This window comes from Apis cerana, linkage group LG15, assembly GCF_029169275.1.
Source record: "Apis cerana isolate GH-2021 linkage group LG15, AcerK_1.0, whole genome shotgun sequence".
Taxonomy (NCBI): domain Eukaryota; kingdom Metazoa; phylum Arthropoda; class Insecta; order Hymenoptera; family Apidae; genus Apis; species Apis cerana.
The window spans coordinates 3,686,441-3,704,180 of NC_083866.1; the positions used below are offsets into that span (position 1 = coordinate 3,686,441).

The window sequence follows — 17,740 nt, forward strand, 5'->3', positions numbered from 1 at the left end:
CTCTAAATATCCAGTTTGTGCCCGATATGAACACCAAAAGTCTCTAATTATTCCAGCAGCACACGAAATAGTTGCCTAATGAAACTGTAGCTATAATTAAAGGTGAGTTATGAAGCTTTTCAAGAATATATATATGCTTGTAATTTAACAAGAAACATTAAGGGAACAGCAAAACCAAGAAGAGAGAGAAGGAAATAATAATTTGGCGTTTCTTCTCTATTTGATACCATGTTTATTAATGTACAATTTTTTAAAATCTAATAGATTGTGCATATGATACTGATAACATACTGATAACAATAACAATAATAAATAGTATATTAATATCAATGAGAAAATTCTTCGTTTAAAAAATGTGAAAAAAGAAAGATATTAAATAAATAAAAATGATGGGCAAATAAATAATATTATTATATATTTGAACATGAATCTTTTATTTTGTAATCCATCAGAAAAATTTAATATAATTCAATATTGGATCGAGAGATATTGTTTATTAATCATTTAATAAAAAATATTGGCAGCCGTATATTGGAGTTCCAATGTAAAAGAATTTTTGTTTTTGAAAACAAAAATATTGCATTATTATAATGGGATGAAGAAGAATTTTCAGAATGTTTAAACATAATATAATGAGTTAAGAATAAAGAATAATAAATGAAATTTTGAGCCGAGATATTTCTAATCTAAATAGTAAATTAATTAAGAATCTTAATTCTTTGAAACTCCTCATTAAGAAATGAGAAATAGTATTTTAACTGAAAGAAAAATAACGAGATAAATTTAATTAAGAAATATTTATAGTTGAAAATATAAATTTTAGAAATCCATGAAAATATGAAAATTCTTTCAATTATAAAAAAATATAATTTCTCATTCAATAAAAATAATATTAATCATAATGAATTGAAGAGATTGTATAAAATAGAATGCCAAATCGAAAGGTTTCATCGACATTTCTAACCTAAAAATATTAATTGTTATTCCAATATATCTACTTTTCATTCAAAATTTTCAAGAAAATATAATTTTTCATTTCACAAAGACATTAAATACATCCTAATAAATTAAATTTCAAAATAGGATATCAAATCGACAATCCTAACCTGAAAATACGAAATCGATAAAACAATATCATTTCCAATATACCTAATTTGCATGACTTTCGACATTTTAATAGAAAAAAAAATTCAAATTTCTCATTTCGAAATAATATTAAATACTAATCCTAATAAATCAGATATCAAAATGGAATATCTAATCTAAAAAAAGTTGCGTCGACAATACCTAACCTAAAAATACGAAATCGATTAACAATCTTAATGTCACTGAATAGAATCAATTTCCTATTACACAGGCATTGAAACGATCTCCCGTTTAATATCGGGATATTTTTGGCCCAATTCAATTTACGATGTCGTAGACGAGGCCCATTCGCCATAGATGGCTCGTAAACGAATCGTCGAGAGGTATGCGCGTGCATGCTTATCTTTTAACACGACTGGCCAGGTAAATCAATAGAATCGGTAGAGCTTGAAAAAAAAAAAAAAAAAAGAAGGAATCACACGTACACACAGACGTATCAACTGGTGTATCTGAAACTTCTACTTCAATGATTACCGTACTCGGTTACGTATGAGATTCGGTTTACGTGCCATTGAGATGTTCTGAATTATGGCGATGTCGATTTCTTGGACGATTTATTTCGTCCATTCCTTAAAATCGTGGAGAGAAAAATGATTCATCGGTGAAAATACTTCCCCTCGACTTCTTAAATTTTCGCAACGACGATTTTGATTTATTTATAACGATGGAGGAGATGTTTCAAAATTTTTAATTAGAATTTTTTATTTTTTCTCTTTCTCTTTCAACGAAGTGGAGAATTTTTAAAAATTTTTACTACCGGTTTTCTGAAAATAATTTCTTTTTTTTCTTTTTTTTTTTCTTGCTTTCTCAACGAAGTGGAGAATTTTTTAAAAATTTTAGTTATGAATTTCCTGAAAAATTTTTGTTTTTTTATAATTGAAATGCAAGTACAATAATATATAAATGGTGAATTTCTAGAAATTTCCAATTGGAATTCTTGAAAATTATTTCTTCTTTTCAAACAATTAGAATACCAATTTTCAATTTAATTTTAAAATAATCGAAGTTATTTTTTTGGAATAATATGAAAAATTCTCTAAAAATGCGTATATACCAAGGAACTTTAACGAAAGTTACTTCGATCAACGTTTGAGAAGAAGTAGCAGTGTAAAAATAAATTGATAAACTCCTACGCAGTTGGCAGAAATTTATTCGCATGAAGTTTTATTAGACGTAATTAAAAAGGTATGCTGACTTTCGATATATATTTTTTGCGAGCAAATATTCAACCATGAGCCTGTATATCGGCTATCAATCAATATCGAAAAAACAAACGATAATTGAAAAGTTGGGATTTATTTCAGTAAAATATACAAAATTCTCGGTAAAACGTGAAAGCTTGGAGAAATATATATATCGAATGAAATATAACACTGATAATTCAGAGAAGAAAATTAGAAAAAGAATGAAAAGATATCGAATGAAATATACATATATCGTAAAATTTTCGAATGAATCGCCATAATTTCCAAACTTTCAAAATTCCAAATAAATCAACGCCATTTTTTCCTCGATTGAAAATTTTCCCGCGACTTTCAAAAACGAAACGAGACAAACTCTTCAAAATCTACGAAAATCTAAAAATTCCGGCAACCCAGTTTCCAAGATTTTGAAAAAAAAAAATGCGAAAGGCGGCGAGGATCAGTCGGCCACAATGGTGTCCCCCCCTAGTTGAAGCAATGTCTGCTGACTTTTAATCTTCTGATGGAGGTGTTCCTCGTTTCTCCTTCTTTCTCTCCTTTCCTTTCCTTTTTTTTCCTTTCTTTTTTCTTTTTTTTTCCCCCTCACCCAAGCACAACGTCCGTGCAATTATCGCGACGCCGCATTAACGCGCGTCGGATTAGACGGCGTCCTCCAAGAACATTATAACGCTCTCTCCCTCTTTCCTCCACTTCCGTTTTCGAAGCGGGAGCAAAGAGGCTCGCGGGACGAATCGCGTTAAATGACTTCCTTTTTCACGAGGCTTTCCTCTACTTTTTCTCTCCACCTCCAAATGGAATTCCTTGGACAGTCTCTCTTCAGTATTTTTGTCCCTATAGAGTATATCATCGGTTCTTTCTCTGCTTTTGAAAGCGAAAATTTTGAAGATTTTGGGATTGTAATGATATTTCTTCGAAGGAAGAATTTTTATTTAAAAATTATACAAAATAATAATCGAGGCAGTGAAATTATATGTTTTAATTTTTGGGGATTTGTTTGTCCTTTCTGGGGGAATTTTTAGGGGAAATTGTAGAATTTATTATTTTGGAGATTTTTGAATTTTAGATAGATAGATGGATAGTGATACTGTTTTTAAAATGAAATATTTGCAATATTTTTGGCTTGATAGTTTCGTTTAGTATCGATCAACTGGAATAACCTCGATCGATCGAATTTTTTATTTCCCTTTTTTTGAAACTTAAAATTTTTACTCTTATTGATTTTTAAAAAGTAAAAGTTGTAATATCTTTCACGATAAAGTAAATTAACATCGACAAATTCTTTGAAATTTAATTACAGAATTTTTAATTTTGTATCAATGTAAAAATTTTTTTATCAAAAAATATTGTATTATTTTTAACTTTCAAATACCTTTTACGATTAAATAACACCTAACCTCAATCTTTATTTTTCAAATTTCTATAACCTACTCATTAAAATTTTCATTGTTACCAATCATAAAATATTCCATTATTATTTTCTCAAAGTATTCTTTAAAATTAACTTTAACCAAATAATCAACTTCATTTTTTTCTCAAACTTCGTTCCCTAACAATTAATAAAGTATATATAACACTTCTAAATAATGCTCGAATTTCTTTCGTGATCTTTCTTTCACGAATCAAACAACTTTATCAAGACATTTTTTTGGTGTGACTTATATTAATGAATTAAGAAAATTGAACTATTAGCTCGATCGGTCAAGTAGAGAAAGTCGGTATAAATTCGTCCTTTCGAGCGAAATCGTGTTAATTACTCTTTTTTGTTTTTTTTAATACCATGAAAAAGAAGCAATCGTATACGTTCGAATAAAACGCTTTAAAATAACAATAAAATCATATTATTCGAGATATAGATGGAAATTTAAAACCTTAATCAACTCGTTGCATATTTTATCTTCGTGCATTAATCTTCGGTTTAATTTTACCATTTACGCTCTCGTCTCTCGTCTCTCGTTGCGCAATTCCGAGGAATTTTTAAGGGAGGAAGGCATGTGATAGAAAAAAAAAAAAAAATGTAAATTTACCTGGCTCTTGTTTAATGCATTATCGCACAAAAATTAATTGAAAATTTTTATTCGAGAAGTTTATTAATTCTTACGTATGAATCGTGCTTTTCATTCATTATTCGTCCCGCGAAATTACTCGTCAAAGTGATTAAAAAAAATATCGATAAGTAAATTAATTACTTATTTTTATATATATTCCATATTTATTTTTTACGTAATTTCCCAACAATTTTTAATCTCTAATCTAATTCTCTACGTCGAAATGTTTGTTAATTCGTTCGATGGAAATTAAATGTCAAAGAATAATTAAAAATATCCAAATTGATAAGCATCAATTTTTATATATATATATTTCCGTATTGATTATTTTTATATCTTGTAATATGTCAATTACGATTATCACGTTGAATGACAGATCGATGATGAAAATATATTTCGAATGTAAATATTTCGTTGAAATTATTTTCTATGTCGTTATCAAGATTTTATTTATTTATTTATTTATTTATTTTCATTCGTAAATAAAATTTCTCTAATTATTACCATTGATTATACACCAAGTGAGAAATTGAATTCGAAGGGAGGTGAACTTTCCCTTTAAAAAGGGGGGAGAAGGAAAAGAAAGGCAATAAGTAACGATCAGGAGAAAGGGGGAGGGGGATATAATAATCGTATCTGTAATTCCACTTTCGACGATCGTAAAAAGTAGGTTAATCCAGTCTTTATCAACGGTGATATTCAGATTTGTTCGATGGCTCCTGTGGCGATAAATTCGCCGCTCTTGGTCCACGAACGATCAGAATATCGCGATAAAATAAAATCGCGTAGGATGGACACTATCGATCCGTGGATAAGAATTTTCATCCCTGTTCCTCCTCCCCCTATCCTCCCCCACTTCGACACGTAATTAAAGGGACGAGCATTAAAAATTTCGTATAATATCGAATAATAATCTGAAGTTAAAGAGTCACTTGCGATGATAAATTTCATTCTAAAATGATAGATTTTGAATCTAAGTTTTAGATGAAACTAAAATTGTTTTTCTTAATTCGAAAATACTCGTGAAAATTTGATCGCGTTAAGGGGGGTTGAAATTGCAAGAAAAAAGAAAAAAATATATCATCACGTTCTCTATTTAATTTACTCACTCTTTATTCCACATTCGCCACTTTATACTACATTACAGCGCAGGGTGAAACTTATGCTATCATAAATTTAATCTTAGAACCACATTACATTCATCATTTTTGACTTAATCGTTTACTTTTCCACTAGCCCATCTAAGTTTAGAAACTTAAAAGCCTTAGCATGTATCTTAAAATCGCATCATCTATTAAACACAATATTTTATTTTAAATTAGCCTTCGCATGATCCACGACTATAAATCCATCCTCGATCATCCTCGTCCAGTTTAAAATATTCCAACTCTTTTTTCTAATTTTTAAATTCTTAAAAAATAAAATACATATATATTTATTAATATATTAACGATTCCCCGAAAAATTCTCTGAAACAACGAAGAAAAATCGATAATACCTAATACTCTAAACCCAATATTCTATTTCAAAACAATTTCTAAACGACTCTCCGAAAATGCTTACAAAAAAAAAAAAAAATACAAAATCAATCATAGAAAGAAAATAAGCTTCGATATCGCATCTATCACGAAACGAGATTCCAATCAGCAAAGCAATGAAAATAGCGGAGAATTAATTCAACGAGGGGAGGGAAAAAGTTGGTCGACGACGGGAATCAAAGGGAATCGAGCCCCGCCCGATTTCCAATTGTCGAGCCGCTGTGGATAGCCGCCGATCGTTTTCTTATATCGACAGGTATCTCGATGATAACGAGATCCTCGAAACGGAAGTTTTCGTTTTCGAGCCGAGATCTCCCCCTTCCGGGACATTGCATCGAAACAAATCGAAGAGATCTCGCGATTCTATCCATTGTATAAATTATCCTTTTGTCGCTGAGAATTTTTCACGCTTCTTTGATAAACTCAAACGTTTGATTTTTTTTTTTTTTTGCATTGACGTATTGAATTGTACAATATTTTGAATAATATTATATCTCGTAATATTAAGTATAAACTTAATGATTGAAGATTGTTTTTATTATCGAATAATAAAATCTTGTTGAAGATAAATGTTTTTTTTTTCTTAAATTTATATTTCTTGATTGTGTCTATGAATATGGAAGATTGTATAATTGGTGGTTCGAATAGTTAATTTTAACTATTTAATCGGTATATTTATACTGGGGATGTAACAATAAGCTCTGAGATATATCTCAAACTCGAATTTCGAAAAGAAATAAATTTTATTTTCTTCGCTGATATTTAATAGATAATTCTCTGTTAGAATATTAAAATATTCTTATATAATAATATAATTCATCATTTTATCATTTCCAAAAAATTAACAAGAAATTATTTAATTAAGCAGATTATAATTAAGTAGAAATAGACGGTCAAAGATCAGACTTCAGGTTGACTACAAGCGACGAAAAATCCCTAGATCATTCTATACATAATTCCCAATACAAATGACAAAATATTAATATTTTTATTAATTTTTCGCAAACATCCATCAGTTTTAAATGATAAAATATCCATATTATATCTCAGTTTTCTAATAAAGATCAAAATTAATTCTTTTCCCATTCATTTTTTCAAATTATCAAGTCTGAATGAAAAATTACCAACGATATAATCTGTTCGAGGGAGAAAGCATGGTTAAACGATTAGTGCAAACAACGTTCCAAGCACAAACAAATAATTTTATACGTGTTAACTTTTAACAAACGAATAAAGCTGGCAATAATTTGACTCAACTTGATACCGATTTTGTATCGTTGCATTTGGCCAAAATTTGATAGATTTGGAATATTTTTTTTTATAAAAAAGGAAATGAAATTCGTATAAAAGGATGATGAGAGAAAGAGGAGAAGTTCAATTCGAAAGAATCGAAATGCCAAAGCCAAAAAATTTTTCGATAAAATCATCAAGGAAAAAGATCATAAGGACGACGCGGCTATGAATCAGAAGTGAAGAAGAAGAGAGGAAGAAACTAGTCGACTATCGGCCATTGTTTTCAGCGACAATAGGATACGAAACGGGCAGAAGGAAGCTTCCGTTGCGCTTTCAGATCTCGATCATTAAATTGGATGGCATTGTACACCGCAGAAATCGAAAGACAATGAATCTTCGCCATATCCTCGCCCCTCTTTCTCTCTCTCTCTTTCTCTCTTGAAAGAACAATGAAACATTCCTCGATACACTTGCGTGCCCTTTTGCGTCTGATTCCAAAATATCTTCCAAAATATTTTCAAATGATTTTTCAGAATCATGCTTTCGTAACGAGAACGAGTTGAACGTATAGAAAATTTGAATTTGAACAAGGAATAAAAAAAAAGTACATACATATTTAAACCTTAGAAATATCCCTTCAATTATTCGTTTCAATCGAAAGACGAGATTATATCCTTCCTTCCATTTTTCTTCGTCCCCAACTTGAACCAAACTTCAAACATGGAAGAGACCTGGAAGAATTCCCCAAGAGTATTTTCCTCCGCGTGAAAATGTCATCCAAGATTTCACTTCCAGCTGGATATTCACCAGCCGGGACGAGACGAGGCTCGAACGATCCTAAATTCCGCCCCGTGATCCTCGAAACCCTGGGGGAGGCGGAGAGGGTGGTGACCATCTTGAGACATCGAGCTGGATGTGCGACCGACTATGCGTACACGCGATAGAGGATGGCTCGAGAGGATCGAGTTAGGGTAAATAGAACGGCAACAATGGGTGGTATACGGTGGCGAGAGGTTAATCTATTGGGTGGTTTTGTTAATAGGGGATTAAGCGAAAGCTGGAGCGTGTAATTGGGAAATAATTGTTATTTTTCCAAAGAAAGAAAGGTTGAAGGTTGGTTTAAAAAGCTATTGATTAATATTTGAGCAAAGACAAGAAGAGTTCTGGAAATTGAAAAAGAGAGTTATAAATGATACGAGTATCTTGTATGAGTTTTTCTAAAGTGAAAGAAAAGTGTGGAAAAAAGAAAGGAAGGATATATAAGATTTCGAATAGAAGAAGGAATGATATGATTTTACATAGAATTATATATTTTCGTACTACATTTAGGATAATATCGTGGGAGATAACGATAATTATTGCTCGTTAAAATGTAAAAATGATGTCGAAACGTGAAATAAAATTCTCTGAAAGTTGGGCAGGTTGCTCGACATCAGGCGCCTAACTTTTAATGCTAACGTTACTAAAAAATCGGAAAAGATATTCCTTTTATGATTCTCTACAATTTTATATTTGATTTAATCTATATATATATCATTAATAATTAAAATAGTTATGCAAACGCGTAATAACAGTTTCTGATCATCAAATTAAAACTCGAGCAATAGTCGTAAAATGTGAAAGTAAGAAATTTTAATAAATTCGAATAAATAATTCTTCATCGTTCGAGAATCTCAACTCGAAAACTTCGTTGATTTGAAGGGATCAACAATGCTCTACGCATCCAAGAGATTGTTTTTCAGCGTTTAGTTGACGTCGTTTGGTGGCCAGTGGACCAAAAGCGGCGCTCAATGAGGTAATTGACTCTCAGAACGAATCATCGAGCCGGCTGGAACGAGTGGTCAGTTGGTTCTTGACCGGTTTACGATGATTATTATGATGTTGATGTGCGTTTCGTGGCACGTCTTATAGTTTCGAGCGAGAGACTCCTTCAGAATTGTTTCTCAAAATAATATTACGAAACAAGAAGAGAAGAATAAGTAATAATAAAAGCAACGAATTAGAAATAATTGAGTAATTTTGGGACTTGACTATTACTATAATCTTACGATATTATAACGTGTATTGTTATAAATAGATAATTAGAGTTAGTAAGTAGTGCTGTAATGAAAAAAAAAATCTGAAATCTTAAAATGAATTTTAAACTACCTCTGTTAAAAAGTTGTTCACGTCACTCATAATTAAATTCTTTATTCAACTATCAAAAAAAAAAAAAACTTATGAAAGCTTCTAACATAAACAAATTTGTATTAAAAAAAAAAGAACAAAACCAATATTCATTTCTTCACATCTTTTAATAAAATCTCTTACCAATAAAAAAAATTGACAAAGTTTATTAGCTATCTCGTCGACTTTTCTCTTCCTATCTTTTTTGCATCCAATTTCGTAATCGACTGTTTAATAACCTTTGAAAAGAAAAAAAAACAGAACGCGCCTTTTTTCGAAAAATTTTCGATGAAACACGAAAAGGATTTTTGCAGTCACGAATCGAAAATGTCTTCGAGTGGCAATCAAGGAAGTTTCGAAACGATTGATCCTGATCGATTAAAGATCGACAGAGATAGTATAATATTAGCACGTCATATACAGGGTGTCCAAAAATAATTTTTTAATACGACTAAAATTAACTATTTTCGGAACGGATTATCAACAATTACTTTATTTTTGTGAAAATGAGAATGGGTATTTCGGGAAAATTGACACGTTGAATGTCAAAAATTCTCTCTCGAAAATAAAAAACGATCAAATTTTATTCTCCTATATTTTCCAATTATTTCAATCATCTATCGACAATTCTTTCGTATCCAATCATGAAATAATAGCCAAAATTCTATACATCAAAAATTTTGCATCGAAAAAAACGAAGGAAATTTTACCCTACAATTTCGATTCTATTTGTTCAACTCTCTGTTGTTACAGAACACCCTTTAGAAATATCCTCTAAAACTCTTCACTTCGTTTTAATCCTATCGTTCAAACAGTTTTGCAAAATCAATGTTTGAACAACCGAGAGCGTTTATATCAAACAATCGAGGCGTTTATCGAGGCTCGCAATCGATACGAGCGTTTCAAGTTTACGGCTTATCGAATAGATCGATAAGTGGATCTTTTAGTTTGGATTTTTTTCTCCTTTCCTTTTTTATTCTTCTTTTTCTTCTTCTTTTTTTTTTTTTTCAAGCGAGAAGAAAGAATCGATTGTTAGGCTGGAAGCAACAGAGAGGTCAGTTTCCCAGCGTGCAAACGGAAGTAAATGGTTCGCTAATGTTAATCGACATAAACTGGCCTCTGTGTCTTCAATGCATCGCGATGTCATGAAATCACTGTTGCGAGCGCGAGACTCTGTACATACTGGGTGATCGAATTACAGTTGGAAATTATCGTTTCTAGAATATTGGAATAGTGTAAATAATAATTATGGTAATACAGATGATAATGTTAATAGATGATAATATCGATGATACAGTATTTATTAATAAATGAGGTAGAGTTCATCAAAGAAAAGTGCACGTATGAAACGAATAAAAATTGAGAAAATACCTTTTGGATTATTATAAATATTAAGGAATCTGTTTTATGCTGTGTAATTTTTTTTAAATATGAAGTGAAATGTAATTAATAAGAATTAAAAATATTTAAAATTGGAAAAGTATGTTATCTTTTTATAATATTCTTTTAAGAAACTTTTTTTTCATTTTCAAGATACATTGCAATATTTTAAGTTTCATGTATCTTTTTTTTTTTTGAGTGAAAATTAAAAATGTTCATTTTTATAAACTTTGTGCATATCTACAAAATTTATTTTATATCCTAAAAAGGAGAATGCGAAGAAAATGTTTTTTAACTTAAAATATTTCTCGAATATTTTATCTGAAGAAAAAAAATAAATGATCAAAAAATTCAATTTTTTAAATTTTTATAAAAATGCAATGAATCCATAAATTTAAAAATATTCGAAATCATCGTAACATTTAAACTTAGCATCTAAACTTATAGCTATAAATCCAATAATGGAATGTCGGATTGAATAAATTCCAACACTATCAAGAATTCACTTGGAATTTTTCAGGAGAACGATTTTTCTAGGGACGTGAAAAATATCTAGATCACTTGTCTTGAGTCGTATTACACTTGATCCTTTTCTATCTTTGTTACACTTGATATTGTTATCGAGTATTAATTGTTCATTTTATATTAGATATTATATAATATTATAATATATATTATTATATTAAATCAAAGTGAAAAATTATTTTTCAATGTTTAAAAGAGAAACCTAAAAATTGTAGGCTACAATTAATTATATAATTCTCTTTCTGGAAAGCAAACAAAAATTTAATTATGAAATACAAACACCAAAAACCATATTTCCTTCTCAATCAATACCTCATTGTTAAATGTAATCCTTTTCACTGCTTGTACAATTTTCATTCATTTACTTTGAATTTTTATTCATCAATCAACTTATACAATAAATATTTGTTAATTTATAAATGCAATTTAACAATCTCAATCAGAAATTCTCAAAAGAGAACGTATATAATCATCATACAATAGATATTTCCAATCAAAGAGAAGTTACAATCAATTCTAATTTTCCTGCTCTAAATATTCACATATAATTTCCAAACCAACACAAGATCAATTATAACAAAACAAACACTTTTACTTCACGCAATAAATATTTTCCAAATTCCAAGAGGATTTACACTCAATTACAATTCTTTTTCCCATACAAAAGAAACCTTTCAATTCATTTCAAATACGTCTCACATGCATACATCACATATTATCACTCAATCCAATACAAAAATTCAATTCAATATTAATCCTCCAATCTCTCAAGTTAATCTAACCTCTTTCTTCGAGAACGTTTCGAATTCTCTTGAGGAGAAAATCAGCTATCCAATTATAATATTATCGTATACAATCTCGTAAGATAGCGTGTTTATTAATGCTTTGGAAACAATATCTGGCATACCGTCTGATGCAGGCCGTAATAACGTGGTTGGCTGTCACTCGAGGCAGGGATACAGGGCAGAGCCAAGAGGAAGCTGTTCTAACGAGCGCATTTCCCGTCTAGCAACGCGTTCGCCGGCTTAATCGTCGCAAAAATAACTCTCTGTGATACACAGTTGTTGTTCCATGTCGTGCCTTTAGTCATTTCGGAATTTCTCTGGGTAATCGACCTGGATGAGATCATGCCCCCCACAAAGGAGGAATATAAGGAGATGATAAATGAGAAAAGCGGCCAATATATTCAAATCGTGGTCCTGTTTTGCGATTTTTCATCGTTCTTTATTGCTGCTCCTTTTTTATTTTTGGTATTTTTATTTCTTGCATTATTAAAATATGGGTCAGTGGTCCTCGATAGAGAAGGAATGTAAGAAGAAGAAAAATGAAGGAAGAAACGAAGATATTCAAATCTTGGTCAAATATTTTACGGTTTTTCATTTTCGTGCAGTTTCCTTTATTTCTTTCTCTTCTTATTGTTTTTTATTTGTTGTATTATTAAAATATGAGTCAGCCAGATGAGTCAACGCAAAAAGGATATAAGAAGAGGAAAAATAAAGGGTTCTTTATTTTCCTAAGTTTTTTCCTTTAACTTTGAATTTTTATTTCAATTTTTTGTTTCTTCGGTGATAAAATATGCATCGTTGGGGAAGATGTTCAAATTTTTCTCCTTTTTTGCGATTTTTCATTTTTCTAATTTATATTATTTATTATATTTAGTTGGATCAATGATGGCTTACCATTAATAACAAAAATGGAGATTTTAAAGAGGTATGAATCATGCGACACCACCGATAAAAATCTTAAAGGAATGGATAATAAAATGATTACATATAATGTCATTAAACAGTCTGTAGAATTTTTTGAAGTTGTAAAATTAATTGGTATATTTATAAAAAATTGATAAAAAAAATATGGTGTTTACGATACAAAATATTTTTATTGAATATAAATTATTTTCGTAAGCTACAATTTTATAATTTCATGCGATAAATAAACATCAGTGAATTAATCGAAAAACATAAAAATGAATATAAAATGACCACGGATAAGCAAAAATAAACGTGGAATTAAAATGAACATTGATAAATATGACGAATTGAAAAAGGATCGAATTTGATACAAAATTTGTAGTTGCAACGAGAATTAATAATTAAAATAAATTGCTTGTAACAAAATTATTTTCACAAAGCTTGAACAATTTTTTAATTCGTTTTGAGAAAATTAAGAGAAAATCACTCGTGAAGATGTACGAATCTAGTTTCGATCGAGGAATAGTCGAAACTGCGGATGTTCGAACAGAATGGCCAAAAAACGTTGGACGTTATTGGCGATGAAGAAGTTGGAATAAGAGACGGTGAATGAGCCATTCACCGTACTTTTCAAGAGAATTTGCTTAAAAGCAAAAGGAATGAAGCGAGAAACCAGCTCTCCTTTTAAGAGCTCTCTCTTCTCGAGTTACAGATTTTGTCACCTGCACCACTTTTTTTCCCCCCCTCTTGGCGTTTCAATTATATTTTACTTTACGATGAAAGAAGTATATGTAACGGGTATAAATAAACTGTGTGACAGCAAATTAATATTATAATGATATCCAAGAAGAAATTTTATGAGCATAACTTGGGTATAAAATTTACAACTTGATAATTTCATAAGATTCTTGAGTTTATTCCTAATTTTTCCACAACTTCCATAACTTCCATAACACGATATATATATATAAAATCCTATAACTTTGTAATTTTACAATAACATCTTAAACTTTAAAGTAAATTTTATAATTCTTAACGTTGCAATCTTTTTAAACTAATTCTATCTTAACTTACTCTATAATTATATAATTTTACAATTCTTTTAAACTCTATAAGCTCAAAATTATGTAATATTTACCGTACAAATCATAAATAAAAGAAATCTTTGCAATCTTACAACCTTTTAAATTCTATAAATTATAAAACCTCAAATTTATACTTGTCCAAGTCCAACTTGTGACTCTATAACTCTTTTAAACTACAAACTGACTCTATAAACTCAAAATTGTGCAATATTCACTACACAAAATCATAAATAAAAGAAACCTTTGCAATCTCACGATCTTTTAAATTCTATAAATTATAAAATCTCAAATTTATAACTGGAATTCGATTTATCCTATAATTCTGCAAATCCGCAAGCCTTTTAAACAAAATAAACTTAAAATTGTACGTAATGATCATTACGTAAACCACATAAAATAAAAGAAACTCGAAAGCAGTTAATTACCCACAGCGTCACAAAGGTAGATGTATAATTTAATTCCCGATACTCTTCTCAATCCACTTTCTCCGTTACCCAACTTTCTGCAAAGAGAGGAAGGAAAGAATTCAACCAAAATTTTCTCATCTCCGCAGATCGACCTCTGTGTATTTTTCCACCGGATAGAGAGGAGCTTTAACGAGCGGCTGAAATATTCGAGCGGAACATTCCTTGTTCACGCAGCGACGTGGATTTTAATGAGACAGAAACGTAATCGTAATCGTAACGAATTTTCAATACCGAGAAAATTTTCCACGTCTTTTTCTCTTTACGCCAACTCGAAACGTTGATTAATAATAATTAATCGAGAATCGCATCCCCCAATTTATTACCAATTTACCTCTCGCAACGCGGTTCACTGACCTTCCAGTTAAACCAGTTTAAAACGAAATTTTATTAATCTGTCCGCGCGACGAATTTATTCCCGTTTATTTATTCCATCTTCGTTTCGTTGATACAATATCGTTATTCATTCAGAATTTCCGTATTGTGTGGGGCGGTGAATGGTGGTATAACAAGGTGATAAAATTAAATGGAAAAGTGAAACAAAGTGCGCGGTGATTCATATCGTGTATGCTCGTAAAAATAAAGATCTCGGCGTCCTCTCGACGTCCAAAAATAAGTAAAAGACGCGAGGAACGAGACTCTTTCTCCTTTGTTTAATTTTCCTATAGACAATAGGCGGTGAAGAAAATTTATTCGTTTCACGGTGTCTGCCACGTGTATATATATTTTTTTCCTGCGAAATTAAAGTCGATTCAAATTTCCCTATTTTCTTTTTCCTCAATGAAAGTCAAGTTTCCAAGTTTTAATCGAAGACCTCTCTTTTTTCCGCGAACCGTTTCGAAAGTTTGAAAAAGTTACGTGAATTATCCCTTATTATCCATCCCTGAACTACTCTTTTCAAAATGTACGCGCGAAAAATACTGGAATTCAAATTGATCGATTCGTTCGAAACGAGACTTACGCAACAGGGCTTCGAAGAGGAGATTTATTATACTTAGGAAAGTTAAATTGGATCGAAGAAAGAAACTACCAGCAAGTAACGAGATTCTCAAAGCTCGATAATTATTCGAAGAAGAAAAAAAAGTAACGAAATGAGGGGAAAGCGAGACACAGTCGTCGCAGGTTTTCCTCGAGTTGTTTCCCCGGGATAAAAGAGTTTAACGCGCGCCGAGGAACAAAGGGTGTGGGAAGAATTAAACGGCGTTAAACTCGGTTTCGCCTGCTTTAAAAACTCATTAGCGCGGTTCGGAAAAAATGAAATTACGACTCACCGTGGACGATCTCCGCCCTTCCCCCGCCGGATTCTCGTCGACTCGGCGAAAGATCGAAATTACACCTCTAATTACCCAGTTGGATCCAACTTGCATGCACACCACTTGCTCCGTATCCCCGAAATGGCCGCTTAAGTACCTGGATTCTCGCTCGACGCTCGTTTGTTTTCTCTTTCCCTTCCTTTCTTCTTCGCGAGCGCTCCACTCGGAGGAACCTCGAGGATCGTGGATCGTGGAATCGTTTCCTTTCGATCGTTTCCAACGAGTCGAAGAGGGTGAGTTTCAGTGGATCCTGGATAATATTCTAATTTCAATTAGTATTTCAATCTGGAGATTTCGAATGAGAGGAAAAATTTTTCAAATGGAAATTTGATTCCATTTGATTTGTCATCGAAAAAGAATTTTACTATTCATCAAATTCATCCCATTTTCGTATTAAATCAAAAAAATTTCAATTCGAAGCTCGTCCCAAGAAACTTCTTCTTCCATTTTCAAATTTTCCGTCAAATTTCCGGTTCGATACACCGAGGGGGGGGAAAAGAGGGGGAGAAAAAACTCTCGAGCAGAATCACCGATCACAATTTCCACCTCTCCTTGCTCGCTTTATCGTCGTTGACACACACTATCACGCTTAATGGGACCACGTTTACGTTCGTTAATACCCCTCTCGGAGACAGTTTCCTATACAGAAAGAAACAAAACACAAATATAACGACAAACAAGTGTTTTCGAGAGCGATGAACCTCGCTTTTACGACAAATTGCAGGGGAAAATGGCGATCGGCCACGATCTATCTCGCACGAGGTCCCGTGGATCAAATTCCATCATCCGGATGGTATACGACGATAATATTCTTCAAATTATTCTTCAAATTCGCGAAACGGAAATTCGAAATTCACTCAAGTTGCTGGAAAATTTTTATTTCGATCTCATTTCTTCCACTATGTATGTGCTTTTACATCTGATCAACGAGTTTACCGATTCGATTGAATTATCCATTCAACGTAATTTAATTTTAATTTAAAATTACTTTTTAATCGTTTCATTAAATTAAAAAAAATTATAAATTCACGTGATCGTTTAACCCTAATATTGATATAATTGAATATACATCTTTTCTCCCCTACTTCAATTTTATTCCTTTTTTTTTTTTTCGCCACTTTCAGGATTGATATTATTAAATTCACTTCAAATATACAATAAATATAATTATACAGTTCGATAATAGATACACACTTTTCGAAAAAAGATATACATATATATATATATGAAAAAGAAAAAAAAAAGTCACAAAACTCTTCACCTGGAAAATTTCCACCTATAACGATCGATCGAAGGGCAGCGCGTGTACATATTCACGTTTGTTCGCGATGGATCGACGACGGATCGATTCGAGGATCCTCGAGGTTGTTCGAATCGCGGTTGAGCGGAAATGGGACGGGCCTCGGCATATCCGCTCGCAACGACGGCTGGCGTCCGACTGCCATCGGCCGCCACTGTCAAGGGGTTTTATCGACGGCGGGACAGATCGGCCGCCACGGATAAACACGGCGTAGGATAACGAACCGAGCCACGACCTTTTCTGCCTCCGCAGTTTTCGATACGAAACGTACTCGTGCGTATTTTTGGAATTTCTCGTTGTGAAATATAGTTCGGTTAAAAGGACGATGGTTGGGAGAGGGTTGGTTAATCAGTATGATGCATTTAAATTTCTCGAGATACGAAAACGTGATCTTAGTTAGAAGGGAATTAAAGAACGTAATGGATGGAGTGAGAGTTTGTCGGCCTCGCGAGCGATTTTCGATAAAATGGAGGATGTTTTTTGATATTGTAATTGACTTAGCAATAAGGATATGATTGGATTTTTGATATTTGATAAAAGATATAGATGATGTTTGGAATGTTATGCTATTACATAACAGTTTTAATATTCGAATGGAGATATTTCGAGTGAATTTTGAATTTTCGATATTTGATTAAAGAGGGATATTGAA

The 17,740-nt window shown here is 31.7% G+C and overlaps 1 protein-coding gene across 2 annotated transcripts in view; it reads right to left on the reverse strand.

Moving 5' to 3' along the window:
• Positions 1-17,740, reverse strand: part of LOC107997992 (attractin) — a 140,839-nt gene that overhangs the window by 77,201 nt on the left and 45,898 nt on the right. Inside the window, exon 13 of one of the 2 annotated variants that reach the window (XM_062085603.1) lies at positions 15,747-16,427. The exons of the other annotated variant lie outside the window; for it this stretch is intronic. The gene's annotated coding sequence lies outside the window, so the exon portion shown is untranslated. The remainder of the gene's footprint in view (positions 1-15,746; positions 16,428-17,740) is intronic. 2 annotated transcript variants of the gene reach the window in all.